Source organism: Pseudorca crassidens, chromosome 11 (genome assembly GCF_039906515.1).
Source record: "Pseudorca crassidens isolate mPseCra1 chromosome 11, mPseCra1.hap1, whole genome shotgun sequence".
Classification (NCBI taxonomy): Eukaryota; Metazoa; Chordata; class Mammalia; order Artiodactyla; family Delphinidae; genus Pseudorca; species Pseudorca crassidens.
The window spans coordinates 83,561,074-83,572,361 of record NC_090306.1 but is presented as its reverse complement, the minus strand read 5'-3'; the positions used below and the strand labels follow the sequence as shown (position 1 = coordinate 83,572,361).

The 11,288-nt window shown below is 43.0% G+C and overlaps 1 long non-coding RNA gene and 2 other non-coding genes across 5 annotated transcripts in view; 1 reads left to right on the top strand and 2 right to left on the bottom strand.

Annotated features, from left to right (window-relative positions):
• Positions 1-272: 272 nt before the first annotated feature.
• Positions 273-344, bottom strand: TRNAW-CCA (transfer RNA tryptophan (anticodon CCA)). The gene has a single exon. It is a non-coding gene; the product is annotated as a tRNA-Trp (tRNA).
• A 401-nt stretch (positions 345-745) lies between these two features.
• LOC137202994 (uncharacterized) overlaps positions 746-11,288 on the top strand; it is a 615,935-nt gene continuing 605,392 nt past the window's right edge. For all 3 annotated transcript variants that reach the window (XR_010932836.1, XR_010932835.1, XR_010932834.1), the window contains exon 1: positions 746-872. This is a non-coding gene — a long non-coding RNA (uncharacterized lncRNA). The remainder of the gene's footprint in view (positions 873-11,288) is intronic.
• TRNAD-GUC (transfer RNA aspartic acid (anticodon GUC)) lies at positions 1,006-1,077 on the bottom strand. The gene has a single exon. It is a non-coding gene; the product is annotated as a tRNA-Asp (tRNA).

The window sequence follows — 11,288 nt, the reverse complement described above, 5'->3', positions numbered from 1 at the left end:
CGAATGCACGACAGTAATAGCCCACATCTCTATGCATTATGCACTTTGAATGACAGAGAACTCACAAGGCCAAACAGTAAAAAAAAAAAAAAAAAACAAAACCAGCCTTAACGTTTCACGATATATAGTGATCCTTGTCTTTTTGCAGACTAAGGATTACTGGGATAACATTTGAATGAGGAAGATTTAATCCTAAAATCAGAGGCATTTTCAAAAAATGGCGAGAACACATCTAGCTTTATAGAAACCAGTGGGCCTAAAAATGAAAACCATGACCCCGACGTGATTCGAACACGCAGCCTTCTGATCTGGAGTCAGACGCGCTACCGTTGCGCCACGAGGTCCTGCTGGGCTGTGGCTCACGCAATTTCTTAGAACTCCGGTAACATGGCGTCTCTTCCGGGCACGCCTCGCCTTGTCTTCCATTCTCTCCCTGCCCCTCCATCCAGTTTAGGTCGGACTGGAGACTGATTCTTTTAGTGCCAAGATTTTCCTCACAGCTATCCCTCTACCTAGGCAAGGATGGAACTAGCAGAGGCGGGAGAATGGAGTTTCCCTTTTAGTCGAGTCTCCAGGGTCAAAGGACACCGGTCCTTCCCCTTCTTCTGCAAGCGATTTCCGTTCTAACCTGCCCGGCTAGGGGCGGAGACTCGGCCCTCATCTTCCCCACCCCCTCCGCGTTCAGTGGGCTGAGTTCGTGACCTCCGTTTGGAATTTGGCGGGGCGCTACTGCGCATGCGTAGGCCTTTGCCAGCTAGCGTCAGCTACCGGCTGGGAGCGAGCAGTGGGTTTTTAACGAACGTTTTCGCCTTTCTTAACCCTTCTGACAACAGTGTAAAGCGTTTACTCTCGGAGTTGGCTTTTATCTCACGGTGAGCATTAAGCTTAAAAGTTACCACTTTGAAAAGACGCACTTATAAAAAATATCCGCATGTTGTGTTTGTCAGCCATGCTGGGCAGTTGAATTACGCAGAAAATAGTAGTGGTTAGTAAAAGTAATCTCTTCTCCCCGTCGGGGAATTGAACCCCGGTCTCCCGCGTGACAGGCGGGGATACTAACCACTATACTAACGAGGAGCTGTTTGTTCTCTGTCTCTCAAGTACTACTTCAAGGTAAGGAGAGATTTCCCCTCCTACCACTGACCTGCGAGTGTGAAAATAGCCTGTTGCTCCTCACATTAACCATTCTGGGCGCCTTGGACTCTTTTCGTCCCTGAAAATAGTAAATGGTTTAGAATAAATGAAACAAAATGCGCTTCCAGTTTTAGTGATGGTGAACTATTGAACATAGTTTGCCAGGACTTTTCATGCTTTCCAGATGATTTAGGTTTCTGGCGGGAGATTTTTGTTTTAAGTGACCAAGAATACCGAGTTGACACAGGGTTTTTTTTTTTTTTTTTTAAATTTTAATTTTATTAGAGTATGGTTGATTTAGAATGTTGTGTTAGGAAGCAGAGTTTTACTTTCACAAATTTATATATTTTTTCTTTAGTCAAAGTTCAAGGGTATCATATGGTTGCCAGATGTCAGGGGCAGTCGGAGTTTCCCAACAGTCTAGTGCCTCTTCAAACTATTTGTAAGCTTTTCAGACACAAAAGGGCTCACGCAGGCCAAATGAAATTTTATTAGCTGATTTTTCCTGTATTTAGGTCTTTTTCCTGAGGCGTCTACAGTTTACACGGAAATGACAAACACTTAAATGGTTAAATAATAATACATTTAAATAATTCAAAACAAGGATGTGCCATTGATTAAACATAGGGTTAGGAAAGTACATTAATATAATAATTTATATTATCCTGAGCCTTTTCATAAACAGGATCAAGCCTGTTCCCAGGGGGACCAAGAGGGCCTCACTTACAAACTTCTAAGGTTAACTCTAAATAAGTGAATTTATAGAGTCACAAACTGACATGATTAAATGTCTTTATTATAGAACTTAAACTTACATGTCTTAAGAAATCCATTCCTTGTACTAGGAATTAGTATTTTTATAGAGCATAGGTTACATGGTGTTTTCCATCTGATGAAAGTGATTTTGGATTTAAACGCAGACATTAAAAAATGGCAATTTCTTTTTTTTTATAACATCTTTATTGGAGTATAATTGCTTTACAACTGTGTGTTAGTTTCTGCTGTATAACAAAGTGAATCAGCTATACATATACATATATCCCCATATCCCCTCCCTCTTGCGTCTCCCTCCCACCCTCCCTATCCCACCCCTCTAGGTGGTCACAAAGCACTGAGCTGATCTCCCTGTGCTATGTGGCTGTTTCCCACTAGCTATCTATTTTACATTTGGTAGTGTATATATGTCCATGCCACCCTCTCACTTCATCCCAGCTTGCCCTTCCCCCTCCCCATGTCCTCAAGTCTATTCTCTATGTCTGTGTCTTTATTCCCGCCCCGCCCCTAGGTTCTTCATTTTTTTTTTTTTTTAGATTCCATATATATGTGTTAGCATACGGTATTTGTTTTTCTCTTTCTGACTTACTTCACTCTGTATGACAGTCTCCAGGTCCATCCACCTCACTACAAATAACTCAGTTTCAATTTTTTTTATGGCTGAGTAATATTCCATTGTATATATGTGCCACATCTTCTTTATCCATTCATCTGTCGATGGACACTTAGGTTGCTTCCATGTCCTGGCTATTGTAAATAGAGCTGCGATGTGGTACATGACTCTTTTTTTTTTTTTATGACTCTTTTTGAATTATGGTTTTCTCAGGGTATATGCCCAGTAGTGGAATTGCTGGGTCATATGGTAGTTCCATTTGTAGTTTTTTAAGGAACCTCCATACTGTTCTCCATAGTGGCTGTATCAATTTACATTCCCATCAACAGTGCAAGAGTGTTCTCTTTTCTCCACACCCTCTCCAGCATTTATTGTTTTTAGATTTTTTGATGATGGTCATTCTGACTGGTGTGAGGTGATACCTCACTGTAGTTTTGATTTGCATTTCTCTAATGATTAGTGATGTTGAGCATCCTTTCATGTGTTTGTTGGCAATCTGTATATCTTCTTTGGAGAAATGTCTATTTAGGTCTTCTGCCCACTTTTGGATTGGGTTGTTTTTTTGATATTGAGCTGCACAAGCTGCTTGTATATTTTGGAGATTAATCCTTTGTCAGTTGCTTTGTTTGCAAATATTTTCTCCTATTCTGAGGGTTGTCTTTTCATCTTGTTTATGGTTTCCTTTGCTGTGCAAAAGCTTTTAAGTTTCATTAGGTCCCATTTGTTTATTTTTGTTTTTATTTCCATTTCTCTAGGAGGTGGGTCAAAAAGGATCTTGTTGTGATTTATGTCAGAGTGTTCTGCCTGTGTTTTCCTCTAAGAGTTCTATAGTGTCTGGCCTTACATTTAGGTCTTTAATCCATCTTGAGTTTAAAAAAATGGCGATTTCTGAGGCCTGTTTTGGCACATTTATTTTTTTTCACTCTTAAATACACCCAAAGCCTCAATAAAACTCTGTCCCTGGGCCTCCTTCTACTTCTGACCCTCCATTAACTCTTGTAAAGTCCAAAGGGCCCTGCGATAACTATGCTGATGTCCTTTTCTGGGTAGGATTGAAGAGACTTCCCTCTGGTCTCTCAGTTGGAGAGGCTTCAGGGCAGTGGGAAGCCAGGTCTTCTGAACTGTTTGCACAAGGTTCCACACTGTGGGAGAACAGGCTTAATCTTTGTCTCTTCAGAAGAGACACCATCCTCTCCACCTAAGCTCTGTAAAGCTATGCCAGTGGCTCTACATGTGTTGTTACTGCTCCTCTTTTATCCTCCCTAGGGATGGGAAGAAGCAGCCTGAGTCAGCAGAGATTATGGAGCAGGGAACACAACACCTGCTGTCCATCTTCCTAAAATGGAAGGAAAGGAGAGGGTAACTAACCTGAACAGGATAAGGCAGCTCAGAGATTCCTCACTGTCAGCACTGGGAGAAAGTAAAGGTTACAATCGGACTGGCAGTACAGAGGGCATAGAACTCTCCTTGGAGGTAAACAGCACGATGGCAATTGATGTGATTGAAAGTTTCAAATCTTGCTTTACCTAAGTAACTGTAGAGCTTATCACAGCTTGCAAAAGCATTCACATTCATTTTCTCTTCCCAACAGCCCTGGGAGGTTAACAGGGCAAGTGTTTTATCCCTATACGGGAATCTTGTGTAGTTATACAGGTAGGAAGTGGTGAGAGGCCAGGAATCACCCAAGCCTTGACTGCAAATCTTGTGCAGTTTTCACCCTGCTGCACAGTTCCACATACATGTATATTAACAAAGAAATATGAGTTATGGAGAGAAAAAGTTTTATCACTTTGTATGTGTCACACTTGTTCCTGTACTAATATTTATTAACCTCTAATTACTTAGCAGACACTGTAGTTATTTATTCACTGTTGAACCTACAATATGCCAAACATTGCTTTAGATGCATGAGGAGGTTTCGGTTAACACATTCTGTTCTTGTGGAGCTTATTTCCTAACAGAAGGAGGACAGACCATAAACAATGATGATCATAGATAAATAAGTTAGATGGTGACAAGAGTGGAAATAGAAGAAAATAGCACGGTAAGTGGGTTTGGAGAGTGGCAAGTTAAGTAAACAGAATGTGGTCAAAGTAGGCTTCATTTTATTTTAAATTTATTTTTTTAACTTATTTATTTGTTGTGTACGGCCCCGGGCGTCCCCGGGAGTCCCGACCAGCAGGACAAATCCTTGTGAGTCTGAGGAGGAACCTGTGGGGGTTGAAAAAAGGGGGAAGGGCAGGAGACGCGAAAGAATGGAGGCAAGACAGAATCCTGATCAAGCCTCAAACTTTTATTGCTGCGGTAGCTGTATTTATACACTGCAGAGAAAGGGGGGCGGGATTCAGAATGAGGGAAGTACTTGGCTAATCATCATTGGTGCTGCGTGCGCGGGCTTTCATTTTAGGCGCGAACTTCTATCTCATAAATCAGGAAGAGAAGCAGGGTGTCGGCCATCTTCTAATGGCGAAAACTTCTTGGCTCCCAACAATTTGTGGCTGTGTTGGGCCTTCGTTGCTGCACGCAGTCTTTCTCTAGTTGCAGAGAGCAGGGGCTACTCTTCGTTGTGGTGCGCCTGCTTCAGTAGTTGTGGCTCGTGGGCTCTAGAGCACAGGCTCAGTAGTTGTGGCGCACGGGCTTAGTTGCTCTGCAGCATGTGGGATATTCCCGGACTAGGGCCCGAAACTGTGTCCCTTGCATTGGCAGGCAGATTCTTAACCACTGCACCACCAGGGAAGCCCTAGGGAAGCCCTAGGCTTTATTTTAAGAAGGTAACATTTGAACAGACTTGAGGGAGGTAAGAGGTGTAGTCGTATAACTATTTGGGAGGCCTGTGGGGCCTTAAAGTTCATTGTAGACTTTGGCTTTTATTCTGAGGGGAAATAGACAGTTACTATAGGGCTTTGAAAAGAGAAATGACATGGTCTGGTTTATGTTTTAAAGGACTCTTGGCTCCTGGGTTGAGAATAGACTGTAGTGGACAAGAGCAGCAGCAGGGAGACCAAAGAGGTCTACTGCGGTAGTGATGGTGGTTCAGGCTGGAGTGGGAGTGGTTGGGAATGTGAGAGGAGCTGATATATTTCAAAGGTAGAGCCAGTAAAATTTCCTGATAGAGTGACTGTGAGGTGTGAGAGCGAAAGAGGAATCAAAGATGCTTCCAAAATGTTTGGCCTGAGCAACTGGGAGGATAGAGTTGCCATCAACTGCAGTGGAGAAGAATAATGCTCGGAGCACTGCATCCATGTGGAGAGTCCACGTGAAGGGCACAGCTTGGGGGAAGCACGGCGCCATTCCCATGGACGCTCTGTGGCTGGCACTCCTTGAACTGTGCAACGAAGCAGCTCTGCCTGCGGAGCAGTCTTTTGGGGGATAAGAAGCATTTCAGTTTGGGATGTGTTAAGACTGAGACATAGAGAAGGCAGTTGAATGTAGTAGTTGAGTATTCATTGTACAGGTCGTTGTACCAGCACAGTGCGGGGGGGCTGGAGATACAGTGATGAACAAAGACAGACCCTGACCTCAAGGAGCTTCCATTTTAGTGGAGGAGACACAGAATAGTAACAACAACAACAACAATGTAAAATCACCACTGTGACAATTACTAAGAAGAAGATGCAGAGGGAAGAGCTTTCTTGGTAGATGGAACTGGATGTGCAAAGATTATAGGAAATGAGGAAAAGTGGTGAGCAGAGGGGCTGAAAGAAGGCTGATGTGATCAGGAAGCAAGAGGAAGGTCACGGAAGAGACGAGGCTGAAAGGCCAACCCGGAGTGGGACAAAGTCTCGCAGGCTGTGTTAAGAACTTCGGCCTCTTATTCATTTCTATTTATTTATTTATTATTTTTAGGGTTTATTGAGATATAATTTACAAGCAGTACAATTCATTCTTTTTTAGGCATAGCATTCTATGAATTTTGACCATAATCAAAATCTTTCCACCACTTTAATCACAAAGTCCCTTTATGCCTCTTTGCAGTGAGTCCTCTGTCTCCAGTCCCAGGCACCACTGATGAGATTTCAATTTCCAGAATGTCGTACTAATGGGACTGTGCAGTTTGTAGCCTTTTATTTTATTTTATTTTTGGCTGCGTTGGGTCTTAATTGCTGCACGTGGGCTTTCTCTAGTTGCAGTGAGCCGGGCTACTCTTCGTTGCAGTGCGCAGGCGTCTCATTGCGGTGGCTTCTCTTGTTGCGGAGCTCGGGCTCTAGGCGCGCGGGCTTCAGTAGTTGTGGCTCACGGGCTCTAGAGCACAGGTTCAGTAGTTGTGGCTCATGGGCTCTAGAGCACAGGCTCAGTAGTTGTGGCTCACGGGCTCTAGAGCGCAGGCTCAGTAGTTGTGGCACACGGGCTTAGTTGCTCCGCAGCATGTGGGATCTTCCCGGACCAGGGCTCAAACCCATGTCCCCTACATTAACAGGCGGATTCTTAACCAGTGCGCCACCAGGGAAACCCAGTTTGTAGCCTTTTGAATATGGCTTCTTTCACTTAGCATAATGCTTTTGAGAGTCGTCCAAGTTGTTGTATGTAGCAGTAGTTTTTTTTTTAAATTGCTGATTAGTGTTCTATTGTATGGATGTTTGTTTATCCACTCTCTAGTTAATGGGCATTTGTATTTTTTCCAGTTTTTGACTGTTATAAAAATAGCTATTACAAACATTAGTGTACAGGTTTTTGTGTGGACATAGATCTTCAGTTCTCTTGGGTCAATACCTAGAAGTGGGACTGCTGAGTCTTAGGGTAAGTGTATGTCTACCTTCATGAGAAACTGCCAAACTGTTTTCCTAAGTGGCTGTAACATTTTGCATTTCTACCAACAATGTATGAGAGTTCTTGTTGTCCCATATCTTTGCTAGCACGGTATTGTAAGTATTTTTTATTTAAGCCTTTCTAATAGGCGTGTAGCGGGATCTCACTGTAGTTTGTTTTTTTGGTGATGTCGGTGTTAATTTTTTTGTTTAGTTGAAGTATAGTTGATTTACAATGTTGTGTTAGTTTCTGGTGTACAGCAAAGTAATTCAGTTATACATATTCTTTTTTCATATTCTTTTCCATTATGGTTTATTATAGGTTATTGAATGTGGTTCCCTGCACTATACAGTAGGAGGTTGTTTATCCATTCTATATATAATGGTTTGCATCTGCTAGACTCACGTTCCCAAATTAACCCTCCCCTCCCCCTCCCCCTCCCCTCCCCTCCCCCTCCCCTCCCCTCCCCTCCCCCTCCCCTCCCCTCCCCTCCCCCTCCCCTCCCCTCCCCCTCCCCCTCCCCTCCCCTCCCCTCCCCCTCCCCTCCCCTCCCCTCCTCCTTCCCTCCCCTCCCCCTCCCCCTTCCCCTCCCCCTTCCCCTTCACTGTAGTTTTTATTTATTTATTTTTTTGTGGTACACGGGCCTCTCCCTGCTGTGGCCTCTCCCGTTGCGGAGCACAGGCTCCAGACGCGCAGGCTCAGCGGCCATGGCTCACGGGCCCAGCCGCTCCGCGGCATGTGGGATCTTCCCGGACCGGGGCACAAGCCCGTGTCCCCTGCATCGGCAGGTGGACTCTTTTCCCTGCGCCACCAGGGAAGCCCTCACTGTAGTTTTAATGTGCCTTTCCCTAATAATTAATGGTGCTGAGCATTTTTCTATGGATTTATTTAAGTATCCAAATCTTTTGCCCTTTTAAAAATTGGGATGTTTTCTTGTTATTGAATTTTGAAAGTTCTTTGTACATTTTGATTACTAGTCTTTGTCAGATATATCATATATGATATATATCTTGGGATATATCAACACACACACCCCCACACATATATATATATACATACACATATACATATATATATAAACACATATATATCTTGGGAGATGTATTTTCTCCCAAGCTGTGCCTTGTCTTTTCATTCTCTTAAATAACTTTTTGTTTTTATCAGAGGATGCATGACCTAGTTTCTTGTGTCTCTTCCCTTTTTTCTGTTATGCTCACTTCCTCAACCCAGCCTTTGAACATAATATAAACAAGAACTTGGGCTAGCTCACTACCCAACCTTCTTCTTCCCTTCTCCCCATAATTAAAGAGCCTAAATTGCTCCTGTGTAGTTTTTGGATTCTGTAATTTTTCATTCACTGAAACATTATATCTATTAAAACACCGAACTTCCCCTGCAAATATGGGAATTAACCCTTCATAAACATTAAAATTCAAAGATAAATGTTTATGATTTGGGCCTGGATGGGTACATGTTTAGATTATGAAGGGGAAAAAAGTCATACTTCACTGTTTCCCAGCCTAATTTATTTCAACAATAATCCAAAGTTAAAACTGAGAGGCAAAAGTGTGTCCCCCTCTAGTTCAATCAACCCTTCAGTCTTTTTTTTCCTTCTCATTAAGAAAACAAACAAACAAAAACCTTTATTGATTTATTCTTTGTGCCAGGCATGGAGCTAGGCAGTGGGGACAAAGATATGGATAAGACTCACTTCCTGCCTTGAGGACTCAGATCATGGGGGAGGTAGACCCTTTAACTGATCATTATTCAACACTTTGTTAAGTGTTATGGTGGAGGCATAATCCAGGCCTATTGAGAACCTGATAAATGTTGGCTCTGCTTTAAATGCTTTACACCTGTTAACCGTTTAATCCTCTTACAATCCTTTGAGTTTGGTACAATAATTCTCCCCCTTTTACAGATGAGGAAGCTGAGACACAGGAAGGTTACGGTCACAGGTAGAAAGTGATGGAAGTATGTCCAAAATAGTATGGAATTACAGAGAAGGGAGGACTACCTCTGCCTGAGGTGCTTGAGGAAAACCTAGCTGGGCCTTCAAAGGATGATGAACTTTGAAAGAGAAGGGGAAAAGTTTTCCAGCACTTCTGCAAGGGGGAAGCACTAATGGTTAAGGCACAGAGCTTGTGAAGGAGAATGTGGGGATCTGGGAAACAGCAAGTAGAGGGTCTGCTGCTCCTGGGCTGCAGAAGGCAGAGAATGTCTCCATTTTTCATTGTTATGCACAGTCGGGGATCATAAAGGATCACAGACTTTGAGGGGCTGGCAGGAGCCTTGGATCTTTTCCGCCGTTTCAGTTATCTGGGTAAGGAGACTGAGACCCAGAGAGCTCCAGTGATTTTCCTAAATTCTCAGGGCTGAGAACACCACTCTTTTCTTTTTTTGTTGCTGTACTAATGCAAGGGAATCTGTGAGCTGAGTGATTAGGTGTGTGTGTGTGATGCAGGCAGTGTTCCAGAGCATCAGATCTCGGTATCACCTTGGCTGTGGTTATCGGCCCCAGGGCTGGTCTCAGCTTCCGTTCCGATTTCTGAGGAAGCCACCTGCTGGCACTGGCCCCAAGACTCAAGGTCACTGACCTTCCTGTTTCTAACTTTTTTTGGGTCTTGCTGGCCACCTGCTGACCTGCCGGTTAGTGGCTGTGTAGATTGATCTGTCTGACCTTAAGTCATCCTCAGACAGCCGGGAAGGACAAGTTCATTCCCCCTTTTTTGGGTGGGATGGCATAGTTTCTACTTCTTTTCTTTAATCTTTACCTGTTTCCTTTTCTAAATGCAAAGCAACAGAAAAATTCCCGCTTCATATGCACGACTCGGGTTTGGCATTCAATTTGCTATTTTAGGGAAAAAGCTTCTGACATTTCTTATTCTTCTGTGATTCACTCATGTGACTAGCAAGGTTATCAGAATTTATGGATAAAAATGAAGTTGATGATATAGTAAATGAGAAGGAAGCCAGCACAAAATAATATGAAGTGCACTGTTTTTCTGTGCGTTTCTATATACTGAAAAAAGTTTGAAAAGAAATATGTGAAAATGTTAGGTTAGAGTATGTTGATGATCTCTCTTTTTTTTGCGTTTCTGTATTTTCTAAATTTTTTGCTATGTACCTGTATTATTCATGAACGCAGAAAAACAAGAAATAAAAATTTTTTGGGGGTAAGTTACTAATATCAAACAAAGCAAATAGCTCAAACGCACACCTGTGATAGTCTTTCATAGAACTAGGGTGACTAATCCATTCTCTGATTTTCCTTGTTAGCCCAAGATTTCATTATTTTGCAGCATAAGTTGTTTATATCTAGTTCCTTAAGGCGGGGAGGTGGGTGGATGAGTAAGCAAACTTCAACGCCAGTAAAACAGGGCGTGCAGCCTTTTTCCCTTGTCCCTTTGTCTCCCGGCCCCTGTGTTCCCAGTCTTTTGTTGTTCTCCGCGCGGACTTAGATTCAGGATTTAAAGAAAAACAAGTGCCAGCCCTCCGCGCGCCCTCTGGTGTCCCAGTGAGGTATAGCCAGACAGTAACCCACAAAGATCACGGCCATTTCACACTGCGGTCTCCCCGCAGCGTGATGCCGCAGACGAGAATGTCTGGAATCTTAGAGGAAGGAGTCACACACCAACAAGCCTGACAGGTTTAGTCTTTGAAGCCATAGGTGTGGAAAGTGATTCTTAAAAGACAAAGTCGGCATCTGGGTATTTAAAAAAAATCTTGTAATAAAGTAAATTCTCAAAGGATTTGGCACAGGTTTCTGGGTTCTGAAACTAGGAAAGTCAAATTTTGTTCTATAATTAAAATATAAATCAGTACTTCGGATTGAGTGCAAATAAATTAGATGAAAGGGGTCTGGATACCTAGGCTTCAGCTTGACTGGTGATAATGATTTCTGCCACTTTGAGCTTTGTCAATATAACGTGAGAGTTGATACTGAAGGACCTTTTTGTCTATAATTTACTTTTTTTTTTTCCCCCGGTACGCAGGCCTCTCACCGCTGCGGCCTCTCCCG